The sequence below is a fragment of the Vulpes lagopus genome, chromosome 4 (assembly GCF_018345385.1).
Source record: "Vulpes lagopus strain Blue_001 chromosome 4, ASM1834538v1, whole genome shotgun sequence".
NCBI classification, from domain to species: domain Eukaryota; kingdom Metazoa; phylum Chordata; class Mammalia; order Carnivora; family Canidae; genus Vulpes; species Vulpes lagopus.
The window spans coordinates 31820605-31836460 of record NC_054827.1 but is presented as its reverse complement, the minus strand read 5'-3'; the positions used below and the strand labels follow the sequence as shown (position 1 = coordinate 31836460).

The 15856-nt window shown below is 45.4% G+C and overlaps 1 long non-coding RNA gene across 5 annotated transcripts in view; it reads left to right on the top strand.

Moving 5' to 3' along the window:
* Positions 1-8904, top strand: part of LOC121489967 — a 32547-nt gene extending 23643 nt beyond the window's left edge. For 4 of the 5 annotated variants that reach the window (XR_005987469.1, XR_005987470.1, XR_005987471.1 and 1 more), the window contains 4 exons: positions 4315-4425; positions 5174-5282; positions 8038-8097; positions 8300-8904. This is a non-coding gene — a long non-coding RNA (uncharacterized LOC121489967). The remainder of the gene's footprint in view (positions 1-4314; positions 4426-5173; positions 5283-8037; positions 8098-8299) is intronic. The other variant, XR_005987472.1, reaches the window with a different exon arrangement.
* Positions 8905-15856: the final 6952 nt, after the last annotated feature.

The window sequence follows — 15856 nt, the reverse complement described above, 5'->3', positions numbered from 1 at the left end:
ACTCTGGAACATGACCTGAGCCAAAGGCAGATGCTCAACCACTGAACCACCCAGCTAATAGTTCCTGAATAGCAAACATCGCCATCCTTACTGAGGACAGCCCTGTAAACACATAATCTCACTGAACCCGCATACCAAGGAAGAGCAGGTGCTCATGCACAGGTTCAGACGGGATGCTGACCATGGTCACACCGAGCAGGACCTAACCCCAAGGGCTCCCTGGGGCCCCTGCTTATGCGGTTATACCACAGAGCCCCTCATGCCCCCCAGCACCACGCCTGAAGAAACAGCCTTTCCACAGCTGCTAGCGAGTTCCCCAAACTGCAGGGCACCATGTGAGGCTGTGATGTTTATTCGAGGGACACAAGACAAATCAGGCTGTGAATTAGGGCTGAGGGCTGGGAGGTGTTGGCATTCTGGAAGATTCTTAGCATGGTATTATCTCCTGCGTCGCCGGAGGCTTGGCGTCCCTGCTGTTTACTCTCTAAAGGCCAGTGGCGTCCCTCAGGGACTCTGACAACCCAGAGTCCACTCCCCGAATTTCCAAATGGTCCATGAGGGGGTGGCAGTGCTCTGGTCGAGAACACTGGGCCAGGGGACCCTTGCTTGACGGTGGTACGTGTTTCTATCGGCTGATGGGTTCGTGTGGTGTCTGGTAAGAATGGGGAGCTTTAGGCCAAGCCCCCGCACCAGGTAGGGCCTGAGGAATGTTCTGCACAGGTAATGTGGTATTTCTGGGCCTTCCTTTGGGGCTGATCGTCGGTCACCCCCGGAGCTCCTGACGCAGCCTCTGTCTGCAGACAGTCAATAAATGTCGATACTCGCTCCTGACAGATGTCTGGGTGTCTGTGCTGGGCTCTAGCCCACGGCGACTGCTTTTGCAGGCCCGGATTTTTCTTCCGTTTTGATTGCAGGGGCTGAGGCAGGCAGGGGAACCACCAGCCCACAGTCACCTTGCTATAGGGAAGACTTTCAAACGGTTGGAACCCAAGCTCTGTGGGTAGCCCAGCCCTATTCTCCTGGCCATGGGAGCGGGCCCACTAGCTCCGTGGGGCCCTTCTGCCAAGGCCGTGGCATGCCCGGGGCTGCTGTGTGGGTTCATGCTGCAGCCAGGAAGCGCTGGGGCCTCTGGGGCGCAATCAGCAGAACTTCAGGAAACTCGAGGAGGGAAAGGCCATGAGTGGCTTCTTAGGGTTTGGCTCCTGGCCTGACCTGCCTCCAGCCAGCTGACTGTGCCCAGTGAACTGGCTCTGCGGGCCGACTTTCAAAGTCACGGGGGCAGAACAGCAGCACAATTTAAAACATTGCTTGTCTCCAGTTTGCCCGGCAAGGAGAGTTCGTGACGGGCAGTAAGAATGAACACGTGTGCCACAAAAGGTAATTCTGAAAACAGGATGTTCTTGATAATAGCTGGATTAGTAACACAAGGGAGAGTGTCCTGACTTCCCCCTCCTCATCCGTGTGATCAGCAGTCTCTCTCACCTTTGTTGTTGTTTAGGGCTAGGCTGTGAGCAGGAAAGCAAGTGGTTTGTGCAATGATCCTCCCACCACATATTATAAATACATGACAGGCCTCCCTCATCCCCAGGGCAGGCTCCTGCCCCTGGAGGGTGGATGGGGATGGTAGGTGAGGGAATTCTTTCTTTCTTTAAAAGATTTATTTACTTATTCACAAGAGACACACACAGAGAGAGAGAGAGGCAGAGACACAGGCAGAGGGAGGAGGCTCCCCTTAGGGAGCCCGATATGGGACTTCATCCTGCGACCCCAGGATTACACTCTGAGCTGAGTCGAAGGCAGACGCTCAACCGCTGAGCCACCCAGGCATCCCAGGAGGTGAAGGAATTCTTAATGGGCTTCTGGTGGTTTTGCTTCTGCTTCTGGGAGAAATCTGGGCAGAGAGTTTTCTGGGCCGAGGCACTTCTTAAGGGGCTTCTCCTTGGCAGGACTCTGAGGTCCTCTGGGGAGGAGCAGGGGAATTTGTGGGATCTTCCCATCCCCTTTCTGGGCCGGCCTTCATCCTGGACCTGTGTGTCATGTGTGCTCACTGCCCATCTTCTGGGACATGCCTTCCAACTGATATGCTCTGGGGCTGTTGAGGGGTACTCTGTGGAAGTGCAGCATGTTACGGATGTATGGGCATCTCTGTAAAAATCCACAGACGTTGAGCATGGAAGAAGCCAGACTTGGACTAAGACATCCCTTAGTTAGCTGTCTTGGAACCCGATTACTCTCTGGCTCCAAGGCTTCTCAAGAAGCAGTGATGACAAATTTCAGGTGTTCCCACTGAGCAGGGTGGGGTTTATGATGCGGAGTGTGGTGTGGTGGAAAGAGTTTGGGGTTTGGAATCAACCAACCCGAGACCAATCACAGGAGGCCACCACTTAGTCACTCGGCAAATGGCCTGGGTTTTGATTTCCTTGTCTCTCAGAGGGGAGATAATAATACCTTCCCTGAAATGATTGCCTGGAGAATCAAGAGAGACATGTGAAAAGCCTTTGGAACCTGTAAAATGCTCTCCACGTGTCGTCTTTATTATTCTCTGCTCTTAGAAGATGAACTTTAAAAGTCTCTTTCAACTGTGATGAATTCTGTGATGTTAAACTCTTCCTGGGACAAAGCTCTCTGTTCTTTTTTTTCCCCACGAAACACTACAAACTCAAGAGGTGCGTGGAGTCCAGGTGCAACCCAGTGAGTTGACGCTCTTTTTTTGTTTGATTCAGTGCAATTTTACATTTTCCCTCTCTCTTTCTTCCCTTTGTTTTTGTTTTAAGTTGAACCGAACAGATCCTTAAAGTAACAGTGGCTCTGGGAAGAGCCATACAGGGCTCTGGCCCAAGCTGTGGTATCAGACATGAGGTCAGCAGCAGAGCAGCTGTCTGGGCAGGCTGCTGGAAGGGGGGCCACCTGGGTTTGGTGCTTCTTGATGAGGTGTTTCTCCAGGAATGACTTAAGTATGCTAGGCGAAAGAATTGAGTGTTGAGTTTGGCTAATGCCCACTAGAGAGCTGTCATTACATCAAGGTTAGTTCATGACTCAAAGGATGTCTTGAATATCAATTGTTTCTTCCTTCTGTGAGGGGGAGGCATATTTTATCAGTCTTGTCGGGAAAGAGGGTAGGGTTGAGGCTTCGATATATAGATGGAAGCATCAGAGTGTAGTAGAAAGACTACTGGCCTTGGAGCCTTAAAACCTGGGTGGACTTGCACATCACTAACTGCCTGTGTGACTCAGTGGAAATCACTTAACCTCTCTGGTCCACAGGAGTTTTATATATATATGGAGTATAATAACATTTGGGGATAGTTATGTGTATCACGTTATACAGTAATTGCCTTTGTAAACAATGAATATTTCAAAAATTGATGTGTAATATACATTCACAAAACTGCCCACATCACCAGCACAGAGCTTGATGAACTATCCCAACCTAAATCCACTCATGTAACCACCAGCCCGATGAAGAACTATTGTATCACCAGACGCCTGGAATCCCCTCTTCGCCCTCTCCCTGCCACTCCCCAGCCTCCTCCTCCAAAACGTGTATGATCCCATCTCCTAACACCATAGATTAGTTTTGGCCATCATCGTTGCACTTTACAAAAGGAAATCATACAATGTGTACATTTTTGGTGTCTGGCTTGCTTTGCTTTTGAGATTCATCCACGTTGCCATAGGTAGCAGTTATGTATCTGTTCGCATTGCTATTATTGCTATTATTACAGCCCACTGTATCCACCTGCTGCTGGTGGAGATTTGGGTCATTTCTAGTTTGTGGCTCTTCTTCTTGGTGTTCTATTGCCTGTATCTCTGTCTGGCATATACTTAAGGGTGGAATTGCCAAGTCCTATAGAGAGTATGTGGCTCCGCTTTAATAGGTATCGTCATGGAGGTTTACACAATGGGTGTCTTAACTTCCTGTCCCCCACCCAGCAGTGCCCAAGCTTCCACCTCTCCATGTCTTTCATTGTGTCCCGCTATCACATGGTGTTTTTTTGGTCGCATTTCCCCCATGGCTGCTGAGGTTAGGCCCATTTCTGTACATTCATAAGCCATTTAAAAATCCTCTTTTGTGAAGTGCTTGTTTAAGTCTTTTGGGTCATTTTTTTGTTGCATTAAAAATTTTTTTTTGTAAGAGTTCTTATATTTAACTGTAATACATTGCTGGATATATTAATTGCACATAGCCTTCTCCTACTCTGTGGCTTGCATTTTCACTATTTCATGAACAGAAGTTTCTAATTTTAACATAGTTTAATATACCAATCCTTTCTCTTATTGTTAGTTTTTCTTTTTTGTGTTGTCCTTATGAAGTCTTTGGGGTATGAGACGAGCATCCTGGGGAAGATGTAAGGCAGCAGCATGCCCGTCAGGACACCTTCCATCTGATCCCAAGATGCTTGTGGAGCTCCACTGAGCTTGCAGGTAAGACAGGTTCTGGCTGGTTTGAAGAAACTGCTGGCAGATCAAGGCTCCTGACTGGAGTCAGGGGCTCAGTTATGGGTACCCAGGGCTTATGATTTTCAGGGACCTTGTTATTTGTTTACTTGATTATGGGAAGAGATAGCATTAGTTGGCACTTTCCAATGAAGACTGTGTTTCTAGAACCTCTGTGGAAATAAAATTTCTGGCTTGGTTTATGGTCCTTGGTCTAGGAATTAGACCCAGGAGCTTCTTATTGGCCCAGATTCCCTGTCAGGGGATCTACTGTCCTCCCAAAGCTTTGCTGAGTGAGTAAGGCCCATGTGACCCTGCTTCCCTTGTCACCACTGATTGGGCCAGATGTTGACATGGGAGCTAGGAGTATCCTGACTATGGGCTGGCCAAAGAACTATTAATGGCTTATGTGGATTGAAACAAAATGTTCTTCTCAGTCATTAAGATTCTCTTTTTGGGGCATATGAACCAGGGACCAGAAGGATGCTGTAGGCTGATGCTGGGACATGTGTGCTGAAAAGCCATGTAGAGATGAGGTGAGGGGAGTGCTTTTGGGACTTTGTGCTTGCTAAGTGTATAAGGAACTGGGATTCAGAGAAGCCAGTCTGGAGGGAGAGGGGATGGGAAGGGCCTGAGAAGAGCAGAGAAATCATGCATGAGTAAAGAGAGCTGGAGAGCAAATCCCTGGTTCCTGTCTTTCTGGAGGCCTGATTCAATGCTTCCTGGTTTCCCTCAGGGCCTCTGTGTACCCTTGCAATAACCTCAACCTTTCATTTGAGCTCGTTTGAGTGGTTTCTGATCCTTGCAATCAAAAGAGTTTGGGACAAAGATACTCCAGATCAAAGGTAAGACAAAAAGAAAAGAAAAGATTTATGGCTTGTATTTCGTTCAATGAACTTTACAGAATTCTACTAAAAATTGATTCCCCTACAGTTTAGATCGCCTATCTTATTGACTAGAATTATGTCTGTGAGAATCACAGTGCTGCTCTTTAGCCATTAAAATGTTAATTCTGGAAAAGTGGGCAAGGAGATGGCATGGAGCAAGGACCTGCCTGTTCTCCATCCTGTAATTACGGCATGGCCCTACTGTGAAGGTGGGGAGGGGACAGAGGCCTGCCGAAGCCCCTCCGCTTCACATTCCTCACCTCTGGGCTGGGGCAGTGTACCTCATGGTGCTTCAGAGGATGTTGGGGTTTAAAAGCAGTTACGACCTAAATGGCCAAGAGTAGAATCATTAAATAAATTAGTGGTCTCCAAATAAGGGAGTATTTATGGAGTCATTAAAGGTGATGTCATTAAAGAAGCTTTTAATGATATGGGAAATTAATTGCATAATAATATGTAACATAAACTGAAAAACAGATGTAAAATATTTTATACAGTTTGGTCTCAACCATGTTAAAATAAACAAGTGAAAACTGTGAACAGTAGTCACACACACACACACACACACATACGTATACTAGTTACACATATATTTGCCTTTGCTTTTTGGTATTTTCTATGATTACTTTTATAATCAGAAAAGAGGTTTAAAGTTAAAATACAAATGAATAAGCTCTTTACTTAGATTCTCAAAGTGTGACATGAGTCTGTTCTGGAATTTTCTTCAAAACTTTATTCTCGGTTCTCAAATCCTAAGCCCCTGCCCTTAGTGGATGAGTGTATCGTGGAAGAGGAGGGAACTTCAGCTCTGTAATTATAGGGCCAAGTTGAGATCTAAACTGTGGGAGAAGCAAGTGGTAACAAACTTTAGAAGTGCTTTGAGATCTCAGAGAGAGGAAGCTTGTCTCCAGGCACTCTGGCCAGGGAGGGCATTTTTGAGGATTTGGTCGAATGAATGGCCTGGCTGGGATTCAGTGGGACATGGGGCAGGAGAGAGAACACAGGGACAGAGTTGCAACAGCCAGCCTTCAGAAACCATGTGGGCAAGCACCACTGCTTTACAGATAATGCCAGCTACTACCTTGACTTGAGTACCCCCCCTCCCACACTCGATGTGTACACAGTGGAGAGGTGTGGCACAGTGGAAATTTTATTTACTTTTCACAACAGCCCAGTGAAGCAGATTTTATAATCTTCATTTTGCCAGCCCCCAAACAAAGCAAGGCAGTCAGCTTAGAGGGGGTAAAGAGCTATTGACCGGTAACTGATGGCAGGTCCAGAATTCACAATCACACCTTTTTACTTTGAACTCTGATGGTAATAATTGGGTATTGGTGCATATTGGGTCTTTCCCATGTGCCAGGCCTTGTATGGAATGCTTTTCCTGCTTTATTTCTTTTAAGGCTCACAGCAGTGCAATGAAATAGATCATATTAATATTCCCAGTTCATGCTGAAGAACTGAGGTTTAGAGGAACTTCCTAATGGTCACAAAGGGAGTGACAGAGATAGCTATGGAACCCAGGTTGGTCTGAGGCCAGGTCAGAATTCTTACTGTGACTTCAGTGGTTTCCTCTGGATGGGGTGTACCCTACCCTATTCTGGCCCTGTACCCTACCCAAATGCCAAGTACAGGGTAACAACCCCAGCATGACCCTGGAGTCTGTAACTGTTGTTCCAATCCTGCCAGCCACTGAATGCATTAGTCAATGCATGCATGCACCCACCCATGAATCCACGTACCCACCCATGCATCCATCCATCCATGCACCCACCCATGTATCCATGCATCCATCCATGCACTCACCCATGCATCCATGCATCCATCCAAACCTGTATCTAATGTGGAGTGGGGAAATGGTAGACTTGGTGATCTCCAAGACCTCTCTCAGATCAGTGATTTTAGAAATTTGCTGACCTTTTGTCTTAAGTCCAGATCTTTGCTAAAAATTGTGAGGCAAGAGAGGGATGGAGGAAGCATATGCCTTAGGCTTGCCCTCATGGAGTTTCAGGGCAGAGTTCAGGGAGGTATGTGTCGACTGCCACTCAGAAAATATTTATATGATAATGAAGTTGACAGTGTGATACAAAGTTTAAATTCTGAGATCAGTGTGCATGGAGCAGGTGGAAAAGAATGCTCTATGTGTGTGAGTATGTGTGTGAGTGAGTGTGTGTGAGTGTATGTGAGCATGAAGGTGGGAAGCAAGTGTGTCTATGTGAGTGAGTCTGAGAGCATGAGTGTGCACGTATGTGGGTGTGGGCATGGGGGAGAATGTGTAAGTGAGTGTGTATGGGTGTGCACGTGCAAGCATCTGGGTGTGTGTGACAGTTTGCGACTAAGTGTAGGGGTCCTGTGTCAGAGAGGAGCATGAAGACCTCCCTGGTCTCCTGAGAAAAGAGGAAGGAGGAGGGACGAGGAATGGAGAGAGAGAGAGGTGCCCAGGGAGCCCAAAGCTTAGAGCAGCAAAGGGGTTGAGAAATGGCTCAGACTCTGGCTGAGATAAAAGATGGGGGTGCTCACTCCGGAGGTGACAAGGAAGGAGAAGTGAGTGTATGTAGGTGTGGAGGGTGTTTGCGTCTGTGGTCTCCTCTGACTTCGTGTCCAGGGAGGCTGGTGCCCAGTTTCCAGAAGGGAACCAGACTTCTGGGCCTGAGGCCTCCATCAGACAAGTCTGGGCCTAGAGGAAGATCAGATGCCCCACCTTCCTCTGCAGGTGAAATCTGAGGCCACCCTGAGCTAAGGAAAGAGGCCCCCTTGATGGACTGGTGCCAAGGTAAGCCTCCTTAGCCCTGGGTGGAGGGGCCCAAAACGAGGGCCCTTCTTTTGATACAACTTTCTGATTTACTCCAGACCTATATAATGAAATATAGCTATCTGTTTCATTAATGGTTTTTATCAGAAAAGAATTAAATTAGTTGATATGGCCATGGAACCAAGGCCCATGTATTTACTGGGGTCTTTTTTTTTTTTTCAAGATTTTATTTATTCATGAGAGACGCAGCGACAAGCAGGCTCCCTGTGGGGAGCCTAACGTGGGACTCAATCCCGGGACCCTGGGATCATGCCCTGAGATGAAGGCAGATGCTCAACCACTGAGCTAATGGGGTCTCCAAACCATCAGAGAGGTGGACTGACCTCCCAGCCAAGAATTCCTTAACTTCAGGATGCTGGTCCTGGATATTTTGGTTTGATTGGGATGGATACAGCTACAGAGAACCTTGTTCTTCCCTGCAGAGCACTGGGGCTATAGATATTCTGTCCTCGGGCCAGGAAACTGGATGTCCTGATTCCTTCGCTTCCTGTCCCACCCACTCACTGGACCTGTGTGCCTAACATCTGCAATCATTTGCAAAATACAAGTTCCCAGGCCTGGAGGCGGCACTGTTTTCTTTCCTGCACACATGCAAAGACCTTTGAGTCGGCAGCTCTGTTTTATAAGGTTGCTACTTCCTGCCCTTGCTTTATTACATCTGTTCTTTGGGGCATGGTGTTATAAATTGGGTATGTGATGATGTGTAATCACTAACTGAAAAGCCAATACATTTTCACTGTACCGGCAGCAAGACAAATAAAAGGCAAAATGAAAGGCTTGTGCTCTTTTGACAAAGGGAAAAGCACACAACACACATATTAAAGAAAAAAAAATCAGGTTGCAAATTGAAAATGTTGTCATCTTTGGGGAGTTGTTTTCCTGGGGGCAGTCTGGCTTGTGTTTGCCACCCCTGGGAGTGGGGTGCCTGGTGGCTGGGAGGCAGGGAGGGTGGAGGATGCTGTTTTATTCCTCTTGGGAAACCACGTATTCTAGGACTTTGGGAACCTCAGGCAGTCGCCCCGGGGTGCTTATGAGATATGATCCAGCAGCCTTCACTGGGGACCAGTGGTCTGTGGTGGGAAGACACAGGTCAGAAAGAGACAGTGCAGAGAGAGAAAGAGAGAGAGAAGCGGACATGCTGGTATTTACATAGGTGTGTATAGCAGAGGGCTCTTCCTTTAGCAGAAGTTCAGGAAACTATCCTGGTTGACACTGATGTGTGTCGGACAGCGTGATCCATACAATCAGGCTTCAAATAAATGATTTCTTCTGTGTCTGTTCTGATTCAGAGCTTTCACACAGTAGGGATTGAAGCTGAGCTTGAGAGCTGATAGACAAGAAGTCCTCCTGCCCATTCATTTTCAATAAATGTGAGTATTCATTCATATTTGATTTCATGACCCTACAGAAGGATCATCTGGAATTTTGCTTCAGTTTGCTTTTCTCTTCTTCAAAGACCCGAGGAAAATATAATAGAAATAGAGCTTGGGGGTTAGTTTTTTGAAACATATTAAAGCAAAAGATAATAGGAATGATATATATTGTCAGTCTGTGAAAGGTGTTGCCAGACAAAAAAAAAAAAAAAGAGAGAATGAGAAAGAGAGAGAGAGAGAACATCTGTCAGCTTGGTAACTAATTATGTACATGAAGTTAAGATGATTGTGAATGGTGGTAAGGGTTTCCCCTTTGTAAGGAGGATTCAACACCCTATGAACATCCTAGAAATCTGGGCTTCAGTAGTTTTTCCAACACGCTGATGTAATAACACTAGTACTAATAATAGCAACATAGCTACCGTACATTAGAGACCACCTGTATACAGTCTTGATGGAAGGTGAGAACCCAGTGCAATGACCAGGGCTCAGGGAGCTGGAGGGGCCAGGGGCTCTGTTGCATAGCAATAAAAATCTACCCTTTCTTGCGGCTCCCCATTTTTTCCTCCTGGGACCAGACCAGTTCTCAGCAGGTTAATTAAAAAAAAATCATCTCATCATTTTTCTTATTTGTTTCTCTTAGGAGTTCTATGGGGGTAGATAGGAAAGGTTATCCTGTCTTGGGCGGTTGACTCACCCACGGCCCCAGGGCTAGGGGCAGGGCCAGGACCCCACTAAGGCCTTGCAAGGCCAACTTCCGGCTTCTTCAGGCCACACAGTCAGGGGCTGTGAAGGAGAGAAATGTCAAAACCACAATGCCAGCCCATGCTAGGTCATCTGTGTGTACCCCATCGTCATGACCATTTTCAGTTCTGGAGCATAGGCGCCTTGGCCGCATTGGCACCTAAGAAGCCCAAAGTGTGACAGCACAGGGTTCCTGATGGGCTGGGGAGCAAGCCTGGCTCCTGTGAGGTTGACCCGTCCTTGTAACTAAACAAAAATAAGCAGCCCCGTGTCTGTTGTTCTGTTGTTGGATTCGTACGGGGGAACACATAGCACTTCTCTTAAGGATGCTCCTTCGCAATCAGAGGTCATCTTCTGAGATGAAAATGCTGGCTTCTTAAGTTATTTAATATAGACCTTCATTTGATTTCCTTACAACACCACAATTTACGTATCAATGTGCTATTTGAATTTTTATCATCTGTCTCCACTGCCCACTCTTCAGTCTGAATGCAAGATCTGTGAAGGCAGGTTTTTTGTTTTTTCCTTTTTTTCTCTTCTTAATTGAAGTATAGTTAACATATTATATTAGTTTCAACATAGTGTACAACATAGTGATTTGATAATTACATACATTAGGATATGCTCACCACGATAACTACAGTTACCATCTGTCACCACACAGAGTTATTACAGTGTTATTAACTGTATTCCCTATGCTGTCCTTTTCATCCCTGGGACCTATTTTATAACTGGAAGTTTGTAATCTCATAATCCCCTTCACTTATTTCACCCCTCCCACCCCCCTCCCATCCAGCAACCACTAGTTTCTTCTCTATTTTTATGACTCTTTTTCTCTTTTTTGTTGCTGTTTTGTTTTCTAGATTCCACACGTCAGTGAAATCATATGGTATTTGTATTTCTCTGTCTTATTTCACTTAGCACGATTACCCTCTAAGTCCATCCATGTTGTCACAAATGTCAAGATTTCATTATTTTTTATTGCTGAGTAATATTCCATTATATATAATATATATATCATATCATATATGTATATGTGTATATATATATATCACACCTTCTTTATCCATTTATCTATGGTTGGACACTTGGGTTGTTTCCCTATCTTGGATATTGTAAATAATGCTGCAATTAACATAGCAGTGCATGTATTTTTTTGAATTAGTCGTTTCTTTCTCCTTGGGTAAATACCCAGAGGTGGAGTTGCAGGATTGTAGGGTTGTTCTATTTTAAATGTTTTGAGGAACCTCCATTCTGTTTTCCACAGTGGCCACACCAATGTACATTCCCACTAACGGGGTAAGAGGGTTTCCTTTTCTCCACACCCTCGCCAACACTTGTTATTTCTTGTGTTTTTGATACTAGTCACTCTGACAGGTGTGAGGTGGTATCTCATTGTGGTTTTGATTTGTATTTCCCTGATGAGTGATGATGTTGAGCATCTTTTCATGATTCTGTTGGCTGTCTGTATGTTTTCTTTGGAAAAATATTTATTCAGGTTCTCTGCCCATTTTTAATCAGATTGTTTTTTTTTTTTTGGTATTGATTTTTTTCATGTTTTATTATTTATTATCCAAGTATAATTCATATACAGTGTGATATTCGTGTCAGGTATACAATACAGTGATTCAACAATTCTATATATTACTTTGGGCTCATCACGATAGATTATATGACTTCTTTATATATTTTGGATGTCAACTTCATATCGGATATATCATTTGCAAATATCTTCTCAAGACAGGATTCTTTGGGTCTTTATTTTCCACTTAAGATCCCAAGTGCTCAAAACAGCGCCTGATGTAAGTGCTCAATAATTGTTATTTGTTTGATGATTGACTGGTAAAATAAAGAGGAAATAGCAGAGGCTAATTATCTTAAATAATACGTTCATGTCCAATGAAAGCGAGAGGATGTCACCTTTTGATGCCTAATCAGTGGCTCAAATAAAGAAAAGAAGTGAAACAAAGAGCTGCCACATGGTCCAAGGGACTTATAGGAACACAGAACCCAAAGGTACCCACCCATGCCCACGTTGAGAAAATGATGTATTGCTCAGACCCTGCCTTTTTTCCTATCAATTCTTTAGCAGTGATTGAGTAGTAAACAGGCAAGAAATATTTTCTGTTAATTTTTTTTCGGGGTTGAAATTTTGGAGTGAATTATTGAATTGCCTGGCTCATAAAAATAATAAATCAATAGTTAAGAGTGAAATTTGTTGTTAAAAGGCAAAAGGCCAAATGATGACATAATAAAGATGATGGATGAAATCAGGAGTCAGCAAACTATGGCCCTTGGGCCAAATCCTGCCTGGCACCTGTTTTCGTAAATAAAGTTTTATTGGAACACAGCCAGGCTCATCCATTTACCACTGTCTATGGCTGATTTCATGCTACAGTGATAGAGTTGAGTAGTCTATGACAGAGCCCATATGGTCCACAAGGCCGAAAATATTTACCATTTGGCCTTTTGCAGAAAATGTTTGCCCTCTGGATTAAACGATGGTCCATCATGTTAAAGTTCAAAGAATTGGGTTGACAATAAAGTGACTGGTAGAGCAATGGTATCTTTCTTCTGGGAAGCCCAACACCAGACATTTAACTTCTGCAAAACATCATTATTCATCACAGTAAATTAATTTGAATTTTATTGGTTTGGTAGTTTTCATTGTATTTATTTTATAAATTTGTTTTTCTTTCATATTTGCATAAGAGTTAGAAGCATAAGGATTTGTATCTAGGTTGGTGTTTGCTTGTATGTATCAACTTTATTGTAAAATTACTTAGGTCTACTCCATGGGGATTGTGAGATGTTTTTTTTCCCTCTTTCCATGTGTTCTCATCCTTCACTTACTTCAGTTTGAAAATTCTTGGTTTAAAGCATCTGGTAGGAGCTTGTGTCTAGGTTTTGCTAATTTATGCTATGGTCACTGTCAATTGTCCTCCTTTAAACTTGTTTGGGGCAGGGGAGTGACATTTCTAGAAATTCTTTTCTTTCTAGTGTGATTCATTAAGTGTTTGTCTTATAACTTGGGGAATTTGAGAGAGAAGAAACTTATCGGGAGGATTGTTATGAGACTACTTTTTTCCCCCCTTTTATAATATGGGGATGACTGGATTCTGATCACGACCCCATTTCTCCTCATCTCTGGCAATGTGGGGCCTGTTAGTTGTTTTCTGGGGTTGGACCGACTGTAAATTCCCAGAGCTTGACTTTGACAAGCGTTCACTGTCTGATGTAAATGCATGTCACTTATAGAAACTCTAAATGCCATGGGAGAATAATATTTTAGAGTTGGTGGAAAGATTGAAGTTCAAAGAAGCCAAGGCTTTTGCCGAAGTTCACGAAGCCAGCGAGAGGCAGAACTGAGATTGTACCAGTTGCATTAAGGAAATAAAAGACAGAAAACAACAAAACAAAACCAACCCGAAAAACCACCTTGACAAGGGAGCAGCTAGTTATCTTAGCCCTGATGTTACAAGTGTAAGGACACACAGCACTAGTGAGCTGGAGATTGTGTTTATGACGTTGACTCTGAAACGCCATCTATTTTTATTTTGAGCAACTGTCTTTGATTTTGGCCTGAGTTGATTTTTATGGCTTATTTTATAGAACACGTTCTATCTACTCTTTGTTCTCCAAAATCTTATATCAGCCTTTGATGGTGAGCGATAGAATTCTGACCTCTGGTTTGTAGAATGCAAATATTCCAAGGCCTGCCAGCTGAAGGCAAGCGCGGCCTCCGTGCTCCCAACAGTCCCTGGCTTGGCACTAGAGCGAGCTTTTAAAATGCGGAGCAGAGAAAAACAATCATCGTATGGTTTCACTCATATGTGGAATATAAGAAAGAGGGAAAGGGACCATAAGGGAAGGATGGGAAACTGAGTGGAGAAAAATTATGGAGAAGAAGACAAACTCCTGACTCTGGGAAACAAAGAGTTGTGGAAGGGGGTTGAGCGGGGGAATGGGGTGACTGGGTGATGGGCACTGAGGAGAGAGCACATCACGGGATGAGCACTGGGTGTTATACTATATGCTGGCAAATTGAATTTAGATAAAATGAAATTCTTGGGGAAAAAAAACAATAAAACATGGATCTGATCAACCCCCCACCCCCCACCCTGGTGCTTAGGCCTTGCAATGGCTTTCTAGAGCTTCATGACGCCACTTCTGGGCAGTGGGCAGCCCTCCCGTCTCTCTAGCCTCCTCTGACGACACTTGCTCCTCTCCCCCCTACACCCCCAATGCAGCCTCACTGGCCGCCTCCAGGCCCTGGTCCCCATTGCTCAGTGTCCTTTTCCCCTGGTTGGCACCATCTCATCCTTGAGTGCTGGATTAGTTGTCACTTCCTCCGGGAAGCCTCCTCCTCCGCCCTTCCTGATGTAGGCAGCTTTCCCCCAAGGTGGCATGCATGTCCCCAAGAAGCCTCATACCTCTATTGCAATCTTCCATTCGTTCGTGACCCACCCTGCACTTGACCATGAGCTCCATGAGGCAGAAATAGTGTCTTAATCTCCACTGTATCCCCAGCCCGGTGCCTGGCACCTAACAGATGCTCAAGAAATAGTTGCTGAGGAGCACCTGGGTGGCTTAGTGGTTGAGCGTCTGCCTTGGGCTCAGGTTGTGATCCCAGGGTCCTGGGATCGAGTCCCGCATCAGGCTTTCTGTGGGGAGCCTGCTTCTCCCTCTGCCTATGTCTCTGCCCCTCTCTGTGTCTCTCATGAATAAATAAATAAAATCTTTAAAAAAAGAGAGAGAGAAATAATTGCTGAACCCTGAGTGAACGAGTGGGTGATACTCTGGCCTGGAGCCCATAGGGAGGAGCCCAGAACACCAAGCACCAGCAGAACGTGTTGGGAAGAGAATCGAGTTTGAAGTCACTAAGGCCTTTATTCACAGCTCGGGGTAAGTCCACCTCACCGAGGCTCAATTAATTCACTGAAAAAATGGGAGCAAGTAATGACATCCAGCACACAGGTACCTGTGAGGATGAAGGTGGCCAGTGACAACAGGTGTTTTCTCCCTTCCTCTTGCACACAGCCAGCAAGGCCCCGATCCACTTCAGACAGGAACTCGGTCAGCTTCTGAGTCTTCCCAGGCTGCCCCTGGGTGTACCTGGCCCTTTGGAAGCTGCTGGTGATCCCTCTGGGGGGGACCCACTGGCCAGGGCCAGGCTGCTCAGCCTTGTGCACCAGGGCTCAGGGAGTGGTGGGGGGTGGGGGGGGCCCTGCAAGGAACCGAGCTAGACCCGGGAGGGCAGGGGTTAAGCAGGAGCCACTTAGGATGGGCCCATCTGGGGGTGCATCCGTTCATCATGATAAGTGTCATAGGAAAATCAATTCTCTGTGTACTTTTGGGAATTACAACTATCATTTTGGCGTGATTTATTTGGTGTATAACATGAACATGGCCATTTGTTTTATCATTCTGAAAGTTCATCTGAAATTGCTTTGAGTTTCTGGTTTTCGGGAGTGACATGTCCAATTGTTATCGCCTCTCCTATGAAATATAGATCGAGGGACACACGGCTGCCGCCTGTGCTTCCTCTCTGGTTACCTGCTCACGGTGGCAGGGAGTTTTCTTTATTGCTCTGATTTCTCTTC